The sequence below is a fragment of the Diorhabda carinulata genome, chromosome X (genome assembly GCF_026250575.1).
Source record: "Diorhabda carinulata isolate Delta chromosome X, icDioCari1.1, whole genome shotgun sequence".
Classification (NCBI taxonomy): Eukaryota; Metazoa; Arthropoda; class Insecta; order Coleoptera; family Chrysomelidae; genus Diorhabda; species Diorhabda carinulata.
In genome coordinates, this window is record NC_079472.1 from 29,297,310 (window position 1) to 29,321,315 (window position 24,006).

General features: G+C 29.1%; 1 protein-coding gene across 2 annotated transcripts in view; it reads right to left on the reverse strand.

Annotated features, from left to right (window-relative positions):
• Positions 1-5,119, reverse strand: part of LOC130900864 (putative inorganic phosphate cotransporter) — a 30,929-nt gene extending 25,810 nt beyond the window's left edge. The window contains exon 1 of one of the 2 annotated variants that reach the window (XM_057811779.1): positions 4,898-5,119. The gene's annotated coding sequence lies outside the window, so the exon portion shown is untranslated. Of the gene's footprint in view, positions 1-699; positions 916-4,897 lie in introns of those variants that run through there. The other variant, XM_057811778.1, reaches the window with a different exon arrangement.
• Positions 5,120-24,006: the final 18,887 nt, after the last annotated feature.

The following is a 24,006-nucleotide window of genomic DNA, read 5'->3' on the forward strand; positions in this document are numbered from 1 at the left end:
ATAAAAAATATAAAAACCAACGACCCACAAATGTCAAAACAGATCATTTCGTTTTGCAGTATGGAAAATGCAAAACCCAAGTTGTAGGTATCAATACCTTTTCAAAAATTCCCTCGCTTATCGTAACATATTTAAATTTACCTAATCCAAACAATTTCACTGGGCATACATTTCGACGCTCTTCAGCGTCTCTATCAGTGAATTCCGGTGGTGATATAATTCAACTAAACAAACACGGTGGGTGGAAATCCAACACAGTTGTGGAGGGCTACGTAAACGACTCAATAAAAAACCAAATGGATTCCGCAGTGAAAATTTGAACGGGAACAACTAGTTCGACTTCAAGCAACATTGTAAATTTTCACTACCCTACCAACAATCCATTAAGTACTAATACAATTATAGACGATATTATTACTTTGAACTCGTTAAGTGTTGCCAATTCAAGTAACAATAATAATGTAACTTCTTCTTCACGTCAAATTAATAATGCTCACAGTTGTACTTTTAATATTACTATTACAAAATAAAAATAGATAAAAGTTTTGTCTACAGACGTAGAAAAAATTTTGTATGAAAATCGTGAAAAAAGTAACTTTCTTCACTCGTTGGGATTGCCGTCCTACTCGTGAAAAATAGTATCATTTCATTTACTTGTTGCATAAATAATTATTAATATATAAAGAAAATGATGCTTACAATTTTATTGTGGTGTTATAGTACAATATACTCCTTTGTTCAATCACTTCATTGTCATACTGAGAACCTATTTCAAATCGAAAACAATACCAAATAACTAACACAACCAAGTAACAATATCTCTGTTTAAAATACTTTAAAAGTTCATAAATATGAGATAAGAGAAATTTTTTAAGAATTTTAAGGTTTTGTATTGCAATTAAAATGTTTTTAACGAAACTGTCGATAATCTTTACGGGAAGAAAGTGTTGGTAAACAAACTGTAAATAGTCATTTTCAGGTGGACGGTAAACGTTAAACGATATCGTAAATTTTATTTATAAACCAAATACATAAAATTTTAGATAAAAGAAAAAGTGATAAAAGTAGAGCTTGTTCAGAAATATTTGTTGATGTATTATTATTATTATTATTAAGGAAATGAAAGAAACATGTTGAATATAAGATATGAATATAGTAATAAGTAAATAAGTAAATAAGTAAATAACATAATTTATTATGGAATTATGTGAAACATATATTACAGAAGTACCGAAAAGTAATATCGATATTTAAGTCATTTGTCAACTCATTATGTAGTTCGAAGTCCTGTCCAAGACATTTTAAGGTTCTCGAGACTTGTTTACCAATTAAATATGATACTTTTTTTCAATTGGAGGTCAAAGGGCAACCAATATCATAACAGCAGGTCTAACATAGTATGCTTTTTGAAATTGGCGAAGGAAGTAACTGTAGTGACCAAAAATATTTGCGATGTCTATTCAAGTGCATTGGATATTCGCGAATGGCAAAGTTGGTTCTTTAAGTGTAGATCCAGTAACTACAATATCTCTGACAAAGTCTATTTTTATGAATGAGAAAGTATTAAAATGAAATAGCATTCGTAATCGGTAATCCACTTCTTTTAGTATTTAGTTAAAATATAATAAATATACAGGGAGTTTCTATATTAGACCGACAACGCTCCACCACAGAGAGACCACAATAAATGATTTATTTTTATTTCTAAATCTTCTTGATTTTAGGTATCTTCTGTTCCAATATTAGTTTTTTTAATAATTTTTGAAAGATAGATTAAATGGAGGTTTCCATTTTTTTAAGTCTTTATCGAGAAATTTACATGATTTATTTTGATGTAGGATTACGAAACCTTACGGGGCCTAGTTGTTGAGATATAAGGTTTTCAAAATTTTAAATCAAAAATTTGCCATAAATCAAGAACGCCCTAATTTTTTTCAAATTTGGTAACCAATTTGCTTCTTAATAAAGTAATATTTTGACATAAACAAACTTTGAAAAACGGTATTGTAGAAACTTGCCTCTAAACAAAAGTCAGTAATTTGCAAATTAATTATTTACTTAATTTCGAATAATGATTAAGCGTAAGTAGTTCAAAACAAATAAAAATTATTCATAATCATTCTAATTTCAAACAAATGTCAAAGTTGCATTAGTTGTTCAAACCGTTGGCCGCTTACTTCAATACACTAGATGGGATTGAATGATTTGACGCAGCTTGAATTCTAGCTATTAGATCTTGTTCAGATTCGATGATTGAAAAATCGATAGGATTTAAGTCAAGTTATATTGGAGGCCAGCAATTGGGTCCACCCCGACCAATTCATTTTTCGTTTTAGGTTTGTTTAAGTAATTTCTTGCCGCTGCAGCAAAATGACGAGATGCCCCATCGTGTTAAATCCACATGTGTTTTCTAATATTTAATGGTATATTCTCCAACAATTCATCCAGCATTTCTTCCAGAAAACGCATATAAATTGCTCCATTTAATTCAATAAGTATATTGAAGTAAGCAGACAACAGTTTGAACAACTACTGTAACTTTGTCAATTTTGTCATTGTTGTAATATAGTACTGTTTAAATTTAATTTGTGCTAGTATTGCCAGTTTTGTTATTAATGTAAAACATTTTTGTTTAAAATTGATATTATGACTAATTTTTATTTGTTTTGAACAACTTAATGATTATTCGAAATTAAATGAGTAATTAATATGTAAATTACTTACGTGCTTGAAGATTTTTGTTTATAGGCAATTTTTACAACACCGTTCATTTTAGCTCCATAAAAGGTTATTAGTTTTTTAGTTAAAAATTTAAAACAAAATTAAAAAAAGAATTTTCTCCAGTGGCTTAAAAAATAGGGGGATAAAAGATAAAAGCACCTTGTATAAAAAGTTATACCTCAAGGTTTTTCATACGAAATAATATATGTATAAATATAATGAATTTATCGGGTGTGTGAAATGTTTTATTTTTCCAGAAAATATGCTAAGAAAATTGTTTCGTACTGGTTATATAGGTGAAAGGGTTTGAGGTTTGACTATTAAACAATTTTCTGTTTATAAAAAAAAGAGTAACTCAATCATTTCATCAGTAATATTGTTCAACTTCCACATTTCATTTTTTCTTTCAACCATTCGCTTTGCTGCCTTTCCCCAGTTTTTAGGCTTCACATTATTTACAACCTCCAACTGTTCAACATCACTTATTAAAAAAAATATATTTTTCATTGGAACTTCTCAATTTATCTCTGCACATACTAGTTCAATCGGATTTAATTTGCAATGATATGCTGATGATCTAACAACCGTCATTTCACGATATTCTCCAAACAGTCCTTAATATTTTTGGCATTTAGCCAGTTCTGTAAATTGTTTTTCAACCACATAGTTGTGGGCAAAAAATAAAAATCTCGAGTAATAACTTGCATTATCCATTAATATTATAGAGTTCTGAGGATGAAGAAGAATTCATATCCACATGGTAGTCATCGGTACCTACGAGTAGATTCAAAAGTATATTATCATCGGTCTACGACTTTGTCCTGATGGTAGATTTAAACTAATTATATTAGCTCATGCACATTTATGAGGAAATATAAGGAAATATTTAGGTTATTCTGTGAAACAGCCGTTTTTTACATTCAAAACAAGTTTTCTTACTCTCTCGTACATAAAAATAGACTATAAACAAGGACATAAATGGAAGCAAATTGATGACAGACAATCAAGGAGCTCTCGAGCACCCTTAATCAACCCTGGTCGATAACTCAACAATATTTGCAATAATTTGTAGAATGTAGTTTGGAGAATAGCAGGAATTTGGTGTGAGGTAGCAGCTGAAGAAATGCACTTAAATACCAATACTTAAATACCAATATGACAACAGATGGTTTGCAAATTGTTTTCGATTTAAAAATCGATAAAAATAGTCCACTAAAATGATCAAGTACTTCCATTATTATTGGGTTTTGGTTTTGTGGTATAAAATAAAACAAATAATAGTTTTTAATCAATAATATATATTCCACATTTTGCTCAATGACCAATGATCTTTCAATTCGTGAGGTACCCAAATATCAAGCTTCTTAACTAGCCCAAAACATGGGCTAGTTAACATTGTTATGTGTGATATATGAAGCCTCTTCGCAAGCTCTCGAACAGTTATTTGACGATCCTTTTCAATGATGACTTTGATTTCAACATCAACTTCAGTAGGCCGACCAGAACGTTGAGGAAAAAAATCTCAAGAACGGAATTTTTTATACCAATTCTGACACGTGCGCTCTGTTAAACAATCAGCACCATAAACTTCACATATTTCTCTGTGAGCCGCAGCAGCTTTCTTTCCTTTACGGAAGTTAAAAAGTGAAATATGCCGGAAATGTTCGTTTCTAAACTCCATTTAAAATTAACCCAAAACTAATAGCTTTAATAAAAATCACACAATACTTGCTTCTAATGTTACGTCAATGTGACAAACGGCAAAGTTAGTCAAAAAATAAAGCAACGCACTCTATCAGTAACAAGCGAAAGTACTTAGTTGCGAACCTTATATTAGTTAAGCGGCGTATCAAGCCATCTATCAATCGATAAAAGGCTCTAGGGCCATAGACAGTAGAGTGTGTACCTGATAGATTTGTATTCTTATGGTTATGTTGTGTTTTGTTTGAAAGCAAGGCTTTTTTCGATAGGTAAAATTAAACTGCGCAAAATAAGAAAATGATTTCAAAAATTTGCTCATTTGAACGAAAAAAATTCTTTTAGATATATTAGTCTTACAAAATCAAATATTGCAGTATTAAGAAGAATCTGTCATTTAGAAATTGTTATTGAAAAATCATCATTTAATTTTATTGTAGGTATAAATTAAACATTTTATGTATAAAATTAAACTTACAATTTTATTGTGCTGTTGTGGTATCAACTATAATCCATCGATGATTATCTCCATTAATATACTGGGTATTTACAAAACAACACCAAATAACTAGCACTGCAACGAAGCAATATCTATTTCTTCAAAATTATTCCAAATTTCTTCTAGAATGAGATAACCGGTATTCGAAATGACCTTAATAGAACTATCGATGATCTTTATAAGACAAAAAGAGTAAACACATCACGCTAGACATTGAAATATTGTTTATAAACTAAATAAATAATATTTTGAATATTTGAAAAACCGATGATTATAAAACTTGTTTATATACTTTTATCAAGAATTTAACTAGTAAACATCTAACAACAGTATCACGACTTTTTATTCTACCAGTAATTTCTCGAAACGACAGCTTTTAGCTTTCCTTTAGCCTTTTAAACCAACAAATCGAGCTCTCTCGCACTTAGCTACCAATTATTTGAATTTCTTTGCCCTCTAGGCCTGATAAACACTTCTGAATTCTTGTGAGACATTTTAAACTAATCTACTTAAATAAATTCTGATATCGGAAGATACCGGATTGTCCAGTACTTACAACAAATACATTAATTAAAACTAGGAACGTTTAACTGTTAGCATTGAAAATTCAATTTTGTATCAAGGATTTTATAATAAACATATAACTACATGAAATTTTCAAAGTAAATAATGTTTACTGAGTGTTCACAAGAGTTAAACACGTGTTTAATGTACCTACCATAAAGAAACTATGATCAGTTACAACTGAGTGAATACGATCAACTGAAGGATTGTTTCTTTTATTTTTTTTCGTTTCGGTTGTTTCGAATGTTTCGTTTATGAATATTTTTTAACTTTCCCTTTATATGATTGTCTATGAATAGTTTTCATAAGATGCGTAATTGATGAGTTACTGAGGTTTCTGATTTCCCTTTCATTAAACCAAGCAATTTACAATTGAGAAACTAAAGTTGGTATTTCTTGTAATGAATTAGATGAACAAGTCTCTTAAGTAACGTCTAATTGTCTGCGGTCGATGAGGCATCTGACATTCTATTGCAAAATAATTTATTATTATGATTTTGGAAAACAAACCGCCCTTGATAATATGTAATCCACTATAATTTCCTGAAAGAATTTCTTTTTCAACTCTGTTCTTTCACCTTTCTTAAATATCCAATTGTTGGCTTATCTGAACTCTTTATTCATTTTTCATGGTATTTTTGCCATGCTTCTATGTTTTTGGTACCTTCTCTTCATTAAATAAAAACACGTATCTTCCACTCCATCTTATTTGTCATTCTATTCAGTGTTTTATCCAATCATCTTCCCTCCTTCATTCTTTGAAATACACAGACGCAATGAATGAACGAGATTTTGAGTGATTTTTGAGAAATATTTTATTTTTCAAGTTTAAGGTTTAAAAATGTTTCAATCCTGTTGTGCCATGAACTGTACGGCTAAAAGGGAGAAAGATGCAAAATTAAAATTTTTCAAGTAAGAATGTTAACACCAAATAAAAATTAGTATTTTGTGATCATTGTAATCAAAAATGATTATGTACTTTTATTTTAGAATTACAAAAGACACTAATCTTAGGAATAAATGGCTAGCGGCTGAAACAAGAGGCAATATTAAACCAAGTGACTATACAGTGATTTGTGAAAAACACTTCACCAAAGAAGACTTTGAAGTTGATGTACATGATAATATAATTTTAAAAGCAGGATCAGTTCCTTCTGTTTTTGATGTTCCCATACATTAACGAGTACAAGAAAGGAAAATATTAAGATTAAAGTAAAATAATATCTGTTTATTATTAATCATATTTTTATATACCATTACAGCCACAGATGCACCAGCTGTAGATACTGATATAACTGTAGAATTTTATGAAGATTTACCGATTTACCGTAGATTTTGACTCGATCCCTTCAACCTCCAGAGAGAAACCTTTTCTCAAAAGGTTGGCATTTATATGAATTTGTATGAATGTAATTTGTCATTTTACTTACTAACTAACTAACAAATTTTCATTTTCGAATCTAAGAATCCAACTGTTTAACAGGGTTAACTCAGAAAAATTTAAAGAAAGTGACTTAGATGAAAAATGAGGAGGTAAATATTTTGGGAGGTAGCACTTGATACTAGTTCCAAATCTAACAAATATCATCACAATACAATCAGAAAACGAAGACAGAAGATGAACAATTTTAACTTATTGTTGGAAGAGAAGATATATTTTGAACAGTTGTTAATGTTGAAGTTGTAATAAATTTTGAGCATAGTTTTATGAGTTGTTTGTATGATTTTTGTTATTAGATTTTTTTATTGTTGGAAAGCGTGCCTGAAATCATAGATCATTAATCTTTAGACAGATTTCCTTGCTTTGATATTACAATACAATACTATTAACTATAAGCTCATTATCATTGAGTTAAATAAGTCTTATGATTGTTGTATTCCACCCTGCATAATGTTTATATTAAATATAAGAATATCTTGTCTCTTCATTGTATTTTAATTTCTATTATTATTTATTGTATGATTCAGGGCTTTTACAGACTACGCAAACATACTATTTTGTTACATTTTATGTACTTGTCCTAAACAAATGCCAATAATATAATCCCTCATTTTTTAACAAGAATATTAGATTTTAAGAAGACATTACCCATCCAACTTTCAAACTGTACACATGTAATGAATATTATTATATTGTATGAGTAAATATTTTTAAATTTTTGAATAAACAAATTAGCATGAGATCTTTTTTTCATTTATGATTTATTTGAAAGCATTCCTCACCTTAAATAAAATATAAAAATAGTCATATATGAGTTTTTCCTTTATTATCTATTATTTTATTTTAATATCACTTATTAATAAAATTAAAAGTAATTTAAATATCGCTAGCGACTAGTATTGAGTATTAATTTTTAATTCTATGTATTTATATTCTACAGATTTACGTAGCTTTTTGCCCTCTTTAGCTCTAACTTGAATCTCTCTGTCTAATGTTGGCATCTCGAAACACGTGTGAAAAGATAGGTAGGACGAGTTCATAACCTCCAATAGGTCCATGGTGGTAACAAACATATTTTGAAATTTTTTAAAAAGTTTAGATATCACTCACCTTTATCATGTCTTAATAATCCTGATTAGAGATCAAACTTAAGAGCAAGTGAAAAAACACGATTCTCTTGCTAAACGTACACAAACCAACTGGTATTTAATATCCTTGCCACCGATACCAAAGAAAAGCAGGTCAGAAACAACCATATATTTCATACTGGTTTTCGGTTGTATAGAAAGATTGCCAGTAATTTTAAAGATTGCTAGTAGTTTTAAAGAAAAAAATTCCAAATTATTATAATAAACATAATCATATAATTAGCTTTTTCAATATTTTATGTATATATTTAATACAGTACACATACCGTCTTAGCGGGAACAAAAAATATTATATATTAAAAAAATTTCCATTCAGAGTCCGTTCAGGCGTTCTACCCAACCGATTTGCTTAATTTTTTTTTCAATGAAAGGTATTGATGCACAGATCAGCCATCAACCATCGGATTTCATCTAATTTTCACCATTCTCAAGTTATACTCAAATGCGATTTCCCCCTGTACATTACTTATGGGAGTTTTTCACATACACACGTTCTATCCTCAATATCTCAGGTTATATTCAAGATAGAGACTTCGTTTTGGTTTAAGAACACTCGCTGAAACACCTTCTATGCGTGTATTCCTATTGTCGAAAAAATGTAAAAAAAGTATTAAAAAAATTTCTTACCGTCATCGCGGATATTAATTTTTTTTAATGTATTCCGACAGTAAATTTTATTGGCTTTTAGCAAAAAATGCACGCAAACCACTTTTTTACCGGAAGAGTCTAGCATGCCTATTTGAAATGTGCTAAGCTTTTTTATATTTTATTTATTTTTAAAAATATCTTGGTATGCCCGAAAAAATCCCGCATACCATCTTGAAATGCATAAACATGTACGATGTTCAATAAATTTATTTTGGAGTAAATGCTTTTTGTCGAATTACCGTTGTTACATAAATATTATGATCTCGGATATTACATTAATAATAATTATTTCTCTTGTAAAATTACTCTTGATGATTAATGTTTTTTACATACATTATAAAGTTTAATACAGAGTACTGTTTTAGAGGTGAATAGAGCTGGAATAATTGTAATGGTTTATATCATGGAGACTATATAGTCTACTAGCAGATCCGGCCACGCGTTGCTGTGGCTGAGTGATTTTATTTGAAATAATTCTAATAACAATACAATTGCTCTCTCTTCTGCTTGTTCAATGAAATTATACTGGCATCGAATTGTTACACATTCTTCACAATTGCCCATATACCTGGCCTTGAATTTTGAATGTTGTCTCAAAATTACGACCATCAGATGACAAATCACAAATTTTGGATGCTCCAAACGACGTCATTTTCAGCTGTACGAATTCTTTGAGCTGCATTTCTTTCTGCTCTCTGTTTCACTGATTTATGAACTCTATCAACACGTGCACATCGAGTCTTCTTGCTACGGGCATTGGGGTTGGCATTTTACTAAAAATAGTAATTGAATTTTTAACGTGAATGAATCTCGCTGTTTTCTGAATAACTGTAAGGTAGAAGTAGAAAAAAAAATTCGAAGTAATGTACGCAACGCAGACAAAATGACGCGTGATTTGAAAGAAGCGACGTTAAGTGGTATAGGCAAAATAAGACGTGTGTAGTATGCACCAAGACAATATATCACATTGAAGTGTGGCGCCATCTATGAGGAAAAGGACAAAATTTTACAGTGCTCTGTAAAGAGATTCGCTTAAGGCGTCATCTATGAGGAAAAGGACAAAATTTTACAGTGCTCTGTAAAGAGATTCACGTAAGGCGCTATCTATGAGGAAAAGGACAAAATTTTACAGTGCTCTGTAAAGAGTTTCGCTTAAGACGCCATCTAAGACTTATGGAAACTACGATCAAGAACAACAATCAACGTTGATGATGTTTATTATTAATTATTGAGACCATTAATTTAAATAAAAACTATCCTATCATTTAAGTTGGACCAAATTACATATATATGCCAACTTTCATGAATCAGTTGACTCGTTTTTGAGTTTATTCGGTACATACACACGGGCACTGAATTTTTATATATCAAGATGTAGTCTATACTATATAGTCTCCATGATTTCTATGTATATATTTATTACTTTTTTCTAGTTCAGGTAAGGTTGTCTATGGGCATTTTAGAAGGTAGAAGCTATTCTGTCCCTTCAGTTTGCTTCACCTTCAAGTGTTGAATTTTTCGTCATTTCGTTTACTATTTTGGAAAAAAGTATTGCATCTTTAAATTTTTGAATATTGTCAACTCATATTGCCTTGTTTTGGACTGTGTCGTAGTGACAATTAATTCAGTGTGTTGTAGTTTGTGATGAAACATTTATAAATATGGGTCAAATTGTCCTATTTCCTAATTGTAATTATAAAATAAAGTGTTTTATTTGCAAGACATCTACTAAGGAGAAGATTATTCCGTTCTCCTTGAAAGAAGAATCTTTTGAAAAATGTCAAAGTGTGCTACGCTTCAGGCAAATGAAAAACTTAAAATGTTCATCTCACCAAAAAATTCTCATTAAATCTGTAGATAATAACGTGTTAGTCATTTGTCTCGGAATTATTCACAAATTTGAAAACTAAAAAGTATGGATAATAAATAAATTAGGTGAAGAAATTAAGTTGTACAAATCTTGCACGAGAATTAGGTTCATCACTTTGTCGAGCTCTTCCGGGCTTTCATGCCTTCACAGGTTCTGATTATACGGCAGCTTTTGTTCACAAAGGAAAAATCCAATACCAAAATATGTTTAAACATTTGACGGATCCGGAAGACATCAATGACGAAGAGAAAACAGATCTTATTCAAAGATTTACCAACGAAATGTATAATATAGACAAAAATAATGATGATACTGCAAGATTTGAATAATTCTTGAAATTTTTTGCAAGCACCAGTGACAAAGAAAATTTTACAAAGGTCTTATAAATTTCAATTCTAGCAATATTGCTCAATGCTGGAAAACTCGTGACAAAGTTTTACGCACCATATTCATAAATGCAATGTCGCAAAATATTACTGAGCCAATAATTGTGTCAACTGAATGTGGATGGCAATTGAATCAAGAAAATAATTTGGAGCTATTGTGGTATAAAAGCCCAGCAGCATCTTCAAAAGTTGAAGAAGTTCTTAGTGGCCAATTAAATGAAGAAGAAAGTGAAGAATCAGAAAATGAAAACCGTTGAGATTTAGATGAAATTGATTATCAATGAATATAGTTTGATAATAAACTCATGTCAATTATTTCAATATTATTTTATTGTTTTAATTATCTAAAATAAAAATTCTCCTATTATTATATTAATCCTCATATTGTTTTAAATATAAGAGAAAAAGATGACTTATTCCACAAAAAGCATTTACTCCAAATGTATTGAACATCGTACATTTTGGAGTAAATGCTAATATAGTATATGCACTTCAAGATGGTATGCGGGATTTTTTCCGGCATACCAAAATATTTTTAAAAATTACATGAAATAAATAAAATAAAAAAAAGTTTCCGGTATAATGGAAAAAATTTTAGCCCTCATCACACTTCAAATTGGTATGCCAGACCTCTCCGGCAAAAAAAGTGGTTCGCGTGATTTTTTTCTAAAAGCCAATAAAATTTAACTGTCGAATACATTAAAAAAAATTAATATCCGCGATGACGGTAAAACATTTTTTCATCTTTTTAATAATTTTTTTACATTTTTTCGACAATAGGAATACACGCATACCGAGCTTAATTTATTCCTATACTTATGTTGTATTTATTTAAATAAAAATTTTTTGATTCCGATTGAAGTTAGTTTAGTCGTATCATTTCAAGGCCGAAATGTTATTCGTAACAGTCCTGGTGTCTTTGAACTCAAGTCATATTTTCATTTTCTAGTTCTTTTGGAAGATGTACCTTAGATGGCACACATGTGGTTTATTGTATGACGGTGCACTTCCACATTTTGCAGTGATTGTACGCGAGTTTATAAATAACGTTTTTCCAGACCATTGGATTGGACAAGGATCTCCACTCCCAAGGTCCTTCTAGATTAACTGGACATAATCCTATGGACTTTTGTGTGGGGGGTATCTAAAATCGATCAATTTACACAACCCTGATATTGAAATTAAGAGTTCTTCAAAATCGTTATCATACTAAGGCTGTAATGTTATTCATAACAATGATGGTAATCGGCTATCTATTAGACGTCGAGTGGATACTTGCATTTTGGCTGGAGGTGCACATTTTGAACATATGCTCCAAAATGTACTATTTTTCCTTTATGTTTAACGCATGTTGTTGCTTCCAATATAATAATAAATCAATTCGACACCTGTATCTCATTAACTATAAGACTTTTTGTCTTAAAATGAAGTGACGAATCGCTCACTATAATATTTTAGATTAAAAATTAGTTGGAAAACTATTTAGATTGATCTTGATGAACTTTACCCTAATAAATGAGTAAACCACTACTTAGTATATTTGTCAGTCAATGGAAAAATGTTTTCACCATTGGACTTAGAAGTTTTCATTGTGCATAACAAATTAAGGCCGAAAGGTTAAAATAAAAAAAAACACTCGCTATATACAATGTCACGGTGTCCAATACAGACAACGTAACATTATTTAATAGCTTTTGAACGACATTTAAGACAACCTTTATTACTGAATGCATACTGGTCATTGGGTTACAAGTACAGAGCATAACAACTTCCGTTACTTAAAAAGCACTTACATAACCTAACTTATCCTAGGTGATCATCTGCACCGACTGCAATGGTACTTTGTTTATTAATATCCATTATTGAAAAGTACAGAGTCTATACCTAAAACTCTGCTATAATGAACAACAAAATTAATAGAAACATTATAACTATACGTCTTGTGTAAAGAAATCAGCTTCGTGTAATCATAACTATGTTCATTTTGAAACCACAGTTGAAAATTGTGCAGACTTTTAGGTGTAAAGTACTGTAAATATTTGCTCAACTCATCTCATCTCGGCAAACTCATGTAAGGAAACAATAAAGGTGAATTGTAAATTCTATACTGCAAGTTCTTCCGTTATTGTTTGAATACGTAATCGAGGTAGACATTACAAATTAGAAATAAATAAATACATTAGTTGTTGCGTATAAATAAAAATAAATAATACTTGACAACTGGTTTCTAATTCAGATGAAGTGAGCAAACATTAATGATTACATAATAGTGCAGATATTTTTTTTCTATTTTTTACGATATATACTTTAATTATATTTTTTCTATATTTATATATTTATATCAATGAAGTCTTAGATAGGTAAATATTTGTGAAATGTATCTTTACACATTATTTGAAAGATGTCGAAGATTTGATTTACAGAATTTTGAAATGTTTGATATTACCGTGATATCGCGGCCTGGTCCCTAAGTTAACCCTCCCAAATGTTATTTCTTAAAAGAGATTTACAATTTTATACAAGTGGATACGACCTAGCTCGATTCGTTACCTATTTATTTTTATATTTTAACAGGAACCTAGAGAAGAAGATATTTTAAGAGGTAGCAATATAAATTAACAGAGTCCAAATTTTAATACGACTATTTTTCTAACCGTTTTAGATGTGTTTGTTATCGACCACAAGTTAACGACAGAATTTTTTAGCAACTATAGTCGGATTATATGAAATTCAGATCCCATTATATTCAAAACTTTTTCAGGTTATAGTCAATACAATTAGTAGACAAAATTAATTATTTAAAAAATATATTTTTTAAATACAGTTTTATTATATTTTGTCTACTTACAATATAAAATATTTTCAAAAGTATTTACATTATAACCATAAAAAGTTGATTGAATTGAAGAATGTTATACCAACATCAACTTCCATTTGAAAAAAAAAATGCTCAAATATTTATAATTTGAGAAAGCGAAATATTTCGTTTTTAATTGAAATCCAAAACATTCTATATTGAGTGAACTGATATTAGCTACTTCTTTTTTAGTGAAAAAACAAACAATGATAAAAAATAGACAGTGCTGTCATTTTTTAACCTAAAAACGTGTGGTTGAGTTAATACATTTGGTATTTTTCCTGTATTAATAACATGAAATATTAACACCGATAACGATGTATGAACTATTTGTCGATAAAACTCAACCACAAACTATTGTGAGGTTAAAATATTGAGCAACATTTGTTTATTCTTATTCCTACCGATATTAGTGAGGATAATTTAAAGTTGTCACATCTGAATCTGTTGATACAAACTAAGATTACTAAAGTTTGGTGGTGAGGTACTTTTGATAATATAACTACAAGGCAGGTACCAAATTCGTTCGCAAAATTTTTCTAACAATATCAAGTATTGCCTAAAAAGTACCAGACCAACTCCAAAAATATGCCATGTTAATTTTCTTTAAAACATTCCATTTTATTTAATTTATTGATACAAATTAGAGAAACGAGCCCTAAACATTTTCATTTGGTTCAAGGTAAATTGATATTAAATTCCTGTCTTAACAACTATTTACATAATTTGAAACCAGATATACACAAATATTTGGACATAGTAAAAATTGGAAATCCTCAACTCGATTAAAGTTTAAGTGAAAAGTAAATTCAATTATTGCGAAATATTAACAATAAATAAACTTTTTTATTACCTTGGTATCAAATTCTATTATAAAGGCATTTGGATGGCACATAATGTAATCAAGATATACAGGATGACCTAGAATAAATTTCCCTTCTTAAATGTACTGCGTTTAGAAACCAGTTAGTTGGAAGCAATGCGTGACAATAAGTAACATTCAGTAACACTGTGAGTGCATTTGTATTTGGGGCATATTTCAACAAACCTTGATTCATACACGTTGACTCGGCGACAGTTCTGTAATTTATACAATATCCAAAATTTATCCACATAAATGTGATGAAAGCGTGGAACAACTAATCATTTAGAACAAACCAAGAAACGCCAAACTCCACAAAAAAATATGTATAAATAAAATTCAACTCATTACCTTAAAGAAAAATATTCTGTGAAACAATGATTTAACATTTTTGTCATTATAAGGTTTTGGAGAAGATCATTTTAATGACGACGTCCACTTTCACGTGGTGTCTCTACGAATAAGTATAATAATTGTCGATACTAAAGCGGAATAATTGATCCGTGCCTTTTTGATGACGCTCGCGATCGTATTATGACCAATACCCATGTGCGTTACTATGGATGTTGCGTAATTTTTTTACCTCGGCTATTACAAATTTTGAAAGGTTCCTTAAAGCCCAGAATTGCAAGTTAACTCTTCCAGGTTTATATACTGTGTCAACATGACGTCATTGACTGGCCAGGCAGTTCCTCATCCTCATTTATGGGGTTACTTTAAAAGTCGCGTTTACGTCATGCTCATAGCCAACGTTAAACAGCTGTAACAACGCATTCGCATCTAGCTGCCCTAGTGTTCTAACACCTACATCGAAGAATTTAACAAATGAAATGGGCAGCATGTTTATTGGTAATCAAACAGTAAATTCACGTGTTTATTTTTTTTTATTTTTAAAAGAGAAATTTAATCAGATCGCCATGTACGTTTTTACCTTGGAATATCTAAATGTCGAATTTCAACTTACACATACATATGTAAACAGTCTAAATTTAGATCTTAAATCAAAGTATCTAACTATCGAATTTCAACATGAACAGACACTTGCTAAACAAGCAAATCAAAAGAAATAATTTTCTGTTATCATGACACTATATCCAAGTATTTCATAAATTAATTACTCGGTCCTAGATGTAAGGCATACAGTTATGCAGAGGATGACAAGATCAGAATTTCTTTATTTATTAAATAAATGTCAAAATTAATACCATCAAAGATGAAACAATAAAAAAAGAGTCTTAACTGTATAATTGTTTTTTGAATTTTCCAAAAATCTAGTTATAGTGTCAGCTGCTGCGGAAAACCATTTCTAATCTAGTCTAGTTTATAAAAGATGTCTTTGAAATTAGATGATGGAATCTACTTGATAAAAGCAAAATAATGGTAACAATAGGATGTATAACACAGATTCAGTCAACTGAAAAGAAACAGCAATTTGATTGTGAAAGTCTCTAGAGGAATATTTAATAAATATTACTAGGGTTATTAGAATACCCCATAATTACGTTTTTGTTAACAATAAACTCAACACATAAATAAAAAAATGCTATATTATGGAATAACAGTAATCAGGCAAAGTTGGACTAGAAGTTATAGGAGGGAACTTGTTTAGGCCATTTTGTTTTACACAAAAGGAAAACAAAATTATACTTGTGATGCAATGAATTTTAATAAATAATATACATCGAATAGAATGTTAATTTCGTTAGTATATTGGAACAACTAGTTGATGAACTTAATCAGTTAACATCAAAGATGTTTCAAGATACCTAAAGTCAGGTCCCAAATCAGTGCTGGAAACATTATTTGAAAAATTGACATTTCTAACATTAAAAAGCGTAATGTGAATGTTGTAAACTCTCTATATCTACAATTACTACAAACTACACAAATTTATCCATATCAAAATTTGCCGACTAATTATATTAATAACTGATTTGAATTTTATTAAAAAACAACGTTTAGGATTATAGAGAATGATATATAAATAGTTTACAACAGTTGTAAATATTTGGAAACAAAATTTGCATCACAATATGTACGAGTACAAATCTAAACATACCAAAAATATAACACTTTTGGAAGAAAATCTTATGTATAATACTTTAAAGCATAACCTGAAATATTCAGTATAAATCAACAGAAAAATGTACATTGAACAGAATTTCAAATGTACGTATGGGAGTATGCTACCTTCATCTTTTGAAAAACAGAAATATTCTGAGACGTATATATTAAAACACACTCGTAACGTGAACAGTGCTACTTTTTTTTAATAATTGTAACTACACCTTACACTAATAATAACACATTTCCTAACCTAACTAATTCTTGAAAAATATTATTTTCCTATTTAGATATACTATATGAAATTATAACAATTGTACAAATTCAGCCAATATACATACATGTTAATATATATAGGTCAATATATGTATTGCATTATAAGTTAATATACACAGCTTATAAGCGTATGCGATTCGATGTTTTTAAACATCAAATCGCTGTGAGCAAAAATTTTCTAAGCAAAAAATTTTGGCACATTTCGAAGAATGAGAATAGTCCTAACTCACTCTCCTACCAAATCAAATTTTCTACTATTCATTCATTTACGAAAGATGTTGAATTGACTAATCACTGGTTGTTTAAATTGAAAATATGAACGAATAAATTGTGCTTGCAATAAAAAAACAATATTAATACTGACATTCAATAAATAGCGGTTTCTATGAAGGAAAGTTCCCATTTTAAACACAGTTAGTAGAAAATTGATCCGGTACATTGAAATTTGATATTTTTATTAAAAATTTCCTACGAACGTTCAACAAAATTAATTTAAGAAACACAAATTTTAGATTTTCTGAGAGCACCTTTGTATGGACCATTGTGTTTTGCCCAAGCTAAAGTTCTGTGCAAGTCTAATATATCGTGCGGAGCTTATAATACACTGGGTGGTAAAGTTGGTTGATCACTTCTTCTTTACAGTCTTCGCAATTGGACTTACTTGAAAATTTATGATGATATATATTTGGAATTGGAAATTTTTGGTTATTAAACCTGAAAAGTTTAACATTTATATAGGCGGTAAGATCAGCATCTATAATAACTTCTCTATCTATATGCCATTTTTAGTATATTGTAGTCTATTTGACAGTGCCTTTTCTTTAAACAGCTTTGTTGATATTTCCAACCCATGTAATCTCAAGTGAAATATTTTTCCATTGTAGTGAAATTGATCTTAGTTCATAATAAGAGTTGTCATAATTTTGTTCAATATAACTTTTACAATGAATCTCAATACCCTTAAAATAGGATTTATTAATATATTTATTCTTGGGAAAAGTGTCACAGGTAACTCTCATTGTCAAAATTATATATGTTTAGCGATTCTAATCAACCCGATGTCGATAGTAAGCTTGGATATAGTTAAAAATATAAAATATATTTTTTAATTTCCGTTTTTATAACTTTAGTTAATACAGCCTACAGTAAAACAGAGTTAATATGAGAGAAGACATTTTTTTTTTGAAATTTCACAAAACTATATATATGTTTATATATATAGACAATCACGTTTATTATACAAGTATGTACATAGTTTGTTCTTTTTCTAAATTAGGAATGTTGATTTTACCTGTTGACTATTTTGATGAAAAACTGAATAGCACGATTGCATTTGCTATCATTTTATCGAAAAATTATAGCAGCAGATTTATTTATCTAACCGTAATTATAATAATCCTAAACCTGAGAAAGAGAGGGCCTAACATTTTATATGAGTTATCTCAACTACATTATCATCCGGACTTGTGGATAATTCAAATTAGGACTCTATCCTATATAAATTAAAGAAAATTTTTAAAAATCCAATCCACCACCATAAAAAAGGATACAACTTTCCGTCTTTTAAGTAGAGAAAAAAACCAAAACGAATGTATGTTTGCACTTTTAAATAAAAGAAAACATCACACCGCTAAACCAGTACAAGTTCTCGTGAAAATTTTCAATTTAATGGATAAGTATGTCAGATGACTAGTGATTAAATGACACATAAATATTGCGTACCTTTCCCAATATAATACTCCTATTAGTGTAAAAAAACATTCTAAATAATCAAATATGAAGAACTTATTTTAATACAATACGGATTAGCTATCCACAAAATAAAATAATTCGAAAAATAATTTGTTCACAAAAAAAACTAATTAGGAAAAAATTAAAATCATTTTTAAGCAAACGGAGTGGCAAGTATTTGTAATTCATAGGATGAATTAACATGTGAACCAGTCTCTGATTAGTTCGAGGCAGATATGGCACAAAGTTTCAAATTTAAGGCCTGTACAGTATGAAATAAATGCAAAATATCAAAAGCGTATGTATATACGAAGTATCTGGAATTAAAACGAATAATGCAAAAACAAAGTTTAGCATTGACATGAAATAGGATTAGGTTTACATGAAGCCTATGTATAAATGAGAAATGGATATTTTAAATATGTGGAATTTATAGTAGCAGCAATATAAAAATAGAATATGGTGGGATTATTATCAGACAATGTATCTATAGATATTTAAAACTATTTACTCTGAAATAATTCTAGAGTCCTCGTTGTTTGAAATAAGATAGAAAAATTTCGTTAAAACCAAATTTATGTACAATAGATAGTCTCAAACAGTCGCATATTTATATGGAATGGTTTTGCCCCCTAACAAATACCGGATCATAGAAGTGTACCTCTCAATACTTAATCAACTTCAATGTCTACGTTAAACCTACATATTCCTTTATTTTTACAGAGACATACATTATCTTTTTACAATTTAATTGGCAGTTCCCAGCTAGCTATTTAATCTCATTGATAGTGAGATCAAAAATATCGATACCTCTACATTAAACCTAGTCACCCCACTACACATAAGCATTACTCTTCATATGAACAACATTGCCAAATAAGACAAAAAGGATGTGTAGACCAAACAAAGTTAAGAATTTTCAATTTCTTTCTTGTTTGGTCTATCCGTTAGTGAGAATATTGGAGTACAGAATGTAATGATATCGAAAATTCTCAGACAAAACACTTCGTTTAAAAATCTTCATTCTCTACAACTACTATTCATTAACTAATTTTACTATCGGTGGGTTTATACATAGTGAGGTAAAAACCTTAAGTTTTTGATAGAAATACGTTCAAAAATCACTTAAAATTTTAAAACCCTGTCTTTAGAGTCAGGCCCTATATTATTAAATTGCACATTAATAGGCACTTATATAAAACATGTGCTATTTGCACAGTAATTTGGTTAACCATTGCAAATCAATACCAGAAAACAAAAATCACAGCGTATACAATAACTAATTGCTTGACTTTAGTAAGAATAACTTTTAATCTCATATCTCAAAGAATAAAAAAAAATAAGAACTAACTTTGTGTCATGCGATAAATAAATTAAATGTATATTGAGAAATGAGTTTAGTCTTTTTAATACTCTGAAAATTTAATCCAGTCTCTTAAAATAACTACCAGTATGAAGAATATAAAATTTGAGAATCCTATAATTTTAAAACATTTTATAACAAAAAACAAATAACCGCGATTGGGAATGTAAACCAAGTAATTTAAATAGAAAATATCAGCTGGAGTTCATTTTAGAGACTTGATCAAGTAGTTCAAATATTTCTTCAACAAACACTCAAAATTAACTACGTTTTAGCTTAATTATGTTTGTTGAAGTAATAAATGTACTAACAATTAATATTCGGTTGAAATAAAATTAGTAACAATGGAATATAAAAGCATTACAACACTATTTTAAGACTATCACAACCTCTGATGGAAGATTTTGGCAGAGAATTGAAAAGGGCAGATTGTTCAACAAAAAATGACCAAAAAGTTAATCGAATCAGTTACTAGAAAAGCTGTTAGAACTAAAATAGTAACCAATAGTTATTTTAACGGTTGGTGGATTCAAGTTGAAACGATACACGCCCAAAATCGTTCTAAATTTTATGAACAAATATGACACATAAACTTCTTTGGTATTTAGTAAAGAAAAATGTGTTTCTAAAATGGCAAGACCAGTGAACTGTTTACAATAAATCTCCAAGCTGTTACTATTTCAAATTATTTAAACTCGTCATATTGAGAAAATAAAATTTTTGAAATTTTAAACTGAATCTCCAGAAGCTGGAAGGTAATAATTCTATTTTCAAAATGAAAACAATTGTGGAGTTGAATTAAGGTTTGTAATGCTGATACAGCAAATTTTTTGGCTATCTACAAATTGACACACCAATGTCAAAAATTATATTTTAAACCCTTACATAGTGATGTAATAATGATAAGTGCACCAGAAAGTAGTTTTTGTTATAAATTGAATTAGATATTTCGAAACTTAGGAGAATGTTTAAATTACTGGAAATCTAGATAAATGTTTAATGGTAAAATTGGCCTTCAAAACTAATACATTGTAAATAAAAAAAAATATGGAGTTAAAGGGGTTTTTTGTTTTTTTCGGCTTAGATAAATTATATTTGTGGATCAAAAGAATCAAGTTTAGTTCTACTTACTTGTTTATCTGTGTCTATTATCTCATAAGGCATACTACCAAAACAGAAATATGTTAAAAATATAACTATGTGCACATTAATACCGAAAAAAACTTTATTTGATTTAGAAACCGTGACACAGCTTAGGAGCTTTTATGTAAAACAGTGAATTAATACTTGAAAGGCAGAAGAAAAGTATAGCGAAAACGGTATCACACAATCATATGTAATACTACTTAAAAACTAAATGCTGCTAGCAATATTAAGTAACAATATTAAGTGTATCAAAAAATTACTATATAATATCCCATCAACCGATTACAGTGACATACAATAAATATTAAGATTTTTTTTTGTGTAGCAAAATTCACGTTACTTTTGTCTTTTCACCTAATTGTTCTATAAAAATACGTGAAAAATATTTTGGATTATTCAAAAATTTATTTTACTAAGGCATCTTGTCGTCAAATGTTATTCTTTATTAAATAAAAATTTTTTTAATACTGAACTTTAAGTTTTTCAAATAGCTTAGGTCTGTATGACATTGTATGGGATTTTGAGACCAAGCAGATCACGTCATTTTTCAAGAATCATCATTGTCACATTTAACAATTTTTTTTAAAGAGGCACATCATTTGGTATTATAAAATATGGTAAACATTGCGTCTACTAATCTAACAAGTATTAAGCATGTCTTACATTTAAGAAATTATTACTATGATATTCACTCCTTTTCAGAAAACAATAACTCTTATACATTAGGATTAAAGAAAAATATAATAAATTAACGTTATTATTGCTATATTACAGAAATGAGATTTAGAAACCGTAACACGAAATGAAGGAATCAAATGTTTTCAAAAAGAAACATTTTGTCTCAATACAGTAGAAAAACCAATTACCAAATGGAATTCAATTTACTTATTCTCATTTTTTAACATCGTACATACAATTAGATGAAATATTTTAGTAATGGGTAATAATGAATAAACAGAAGAGCAAATCTGAAATAAATTAATAAAAAAAATATTTCCAGAACTGTCAAACTTGTGATACTGCAAACCCAATCAAACGGACTTGACGGAAAATAGAGTTAATTTTAAAATTTAATGAACTGCCAAACAACTAAAACAAGACTAAGTGAGGAATCCTAAAAGGAGTCAAAAAATATCCAAATGTTTAGGAAAAATCAATAGCTGGCAGCAGTGCACGCCAAAATATCACCTTATAAGAATCAACGATAAAATTTTTAAAACTGCATGTTAGAAAAATTGGAAAAATATACTTAAAGATCCAGTTAAATGCAACTACTAGAATGATTTACCAGAGATTTTTGAGTAGATATTATTACATAGAATGAATCAGAAATATCCTAGAAATAGAATATTTTCATTTCATCGAAATCGGGAGAGATGTACGAAAGCTGTTTAAAATACATACAACTTTAACTGATAGTGCAAGACAATGTCTAATCAATATCCCCAAATATCTGAATTATTGTCCTGTATTGTTTTTGATAATTATTATTGAATCAGTCCTACTTGTTTATATAATGTACAACCATAATAAAGACACGCTCAAGCTCTAAAAATTTGTCGGTAACAATCCGAATATTTGGAATAATTTAAATGAAAACATTTGATAATTACAAAAATTCACGACCTTCATTGTCAGTGTCATTTTTTTTTGTTTTGGATGACCAAATGATATGATTGAAATAAAGTATATTGTTCGCACTAGATTTGAAAAAAATATTGGTACTAATGATGCCTTAACAAAAAAATATTAATAGAAGATTCATTCTTATATATTGTTCCAACATATTATGACAAGGAATATAAGCTCAAAATGATCTTAAATCTACCGAACACCAAGTTACCCTATACTAAGGCAGATATGCCAACTATTTACCATATATGTTATATTTTAAATATATAATATATATTTATACGATATAATATATAGTTCAGTGGCGAATGATTAAACATACTTGAAAACGCAAGTGGCACTTAGATCACAAATACTGTAAACCTAAATCATAACTATTATTTATAAATATTTTTTGTATTTTCCTTTTTTTTTAAATTGGCTTTTGGGTGTCACATTTCACTTATTCTATATAATATTGGTTGTACAAAAAAATCAATGTTACACCATTTCGTTGATACATAATTATGTCTCAGGTAAGGTATAACAATAATTGTTCTTTATATTGTCTCACAGCTATATATAAATAACCATTATATTGGAATAAAATCCCTCGTTATAATATATAACCTAAAATTTTTACGGAGGAAAGGATAACATATAAACGTGTGAGTTATTTCAATATTGTCATATAAAAGAAATTTAAATTTCAGGTTATATTTAAGATAATGGTTTCATTTTGATGTTCGTAAAGGCTACAATAGAAACGGGCAAAATTTCCTCAATGAATTTTGTTATAAATTGAAATGCATTTTGATGTACAGTCAATATAATAAGTTTGGTAAATGTTTTCACAAATTGTAGTACACCCTAGTTTTAAATGAAAAACATACACCAAATTAAGTAAAACAAATGATCAATACCAACTTATACATAAGCCTTAAGTTACTTTTCTAATCTGTAATGAAAACTAGACGTAGTCTGTTATGTTTTTCAAATAAATTCATTTTTTTTGTCAAAGGTATAAAAACATTCATATAAATGTTATCATTTCGATAGCCTAACTGGCCACTATATAAATAATTTCAAATATGTATTACTTTAAATATGTTTTTCAATGC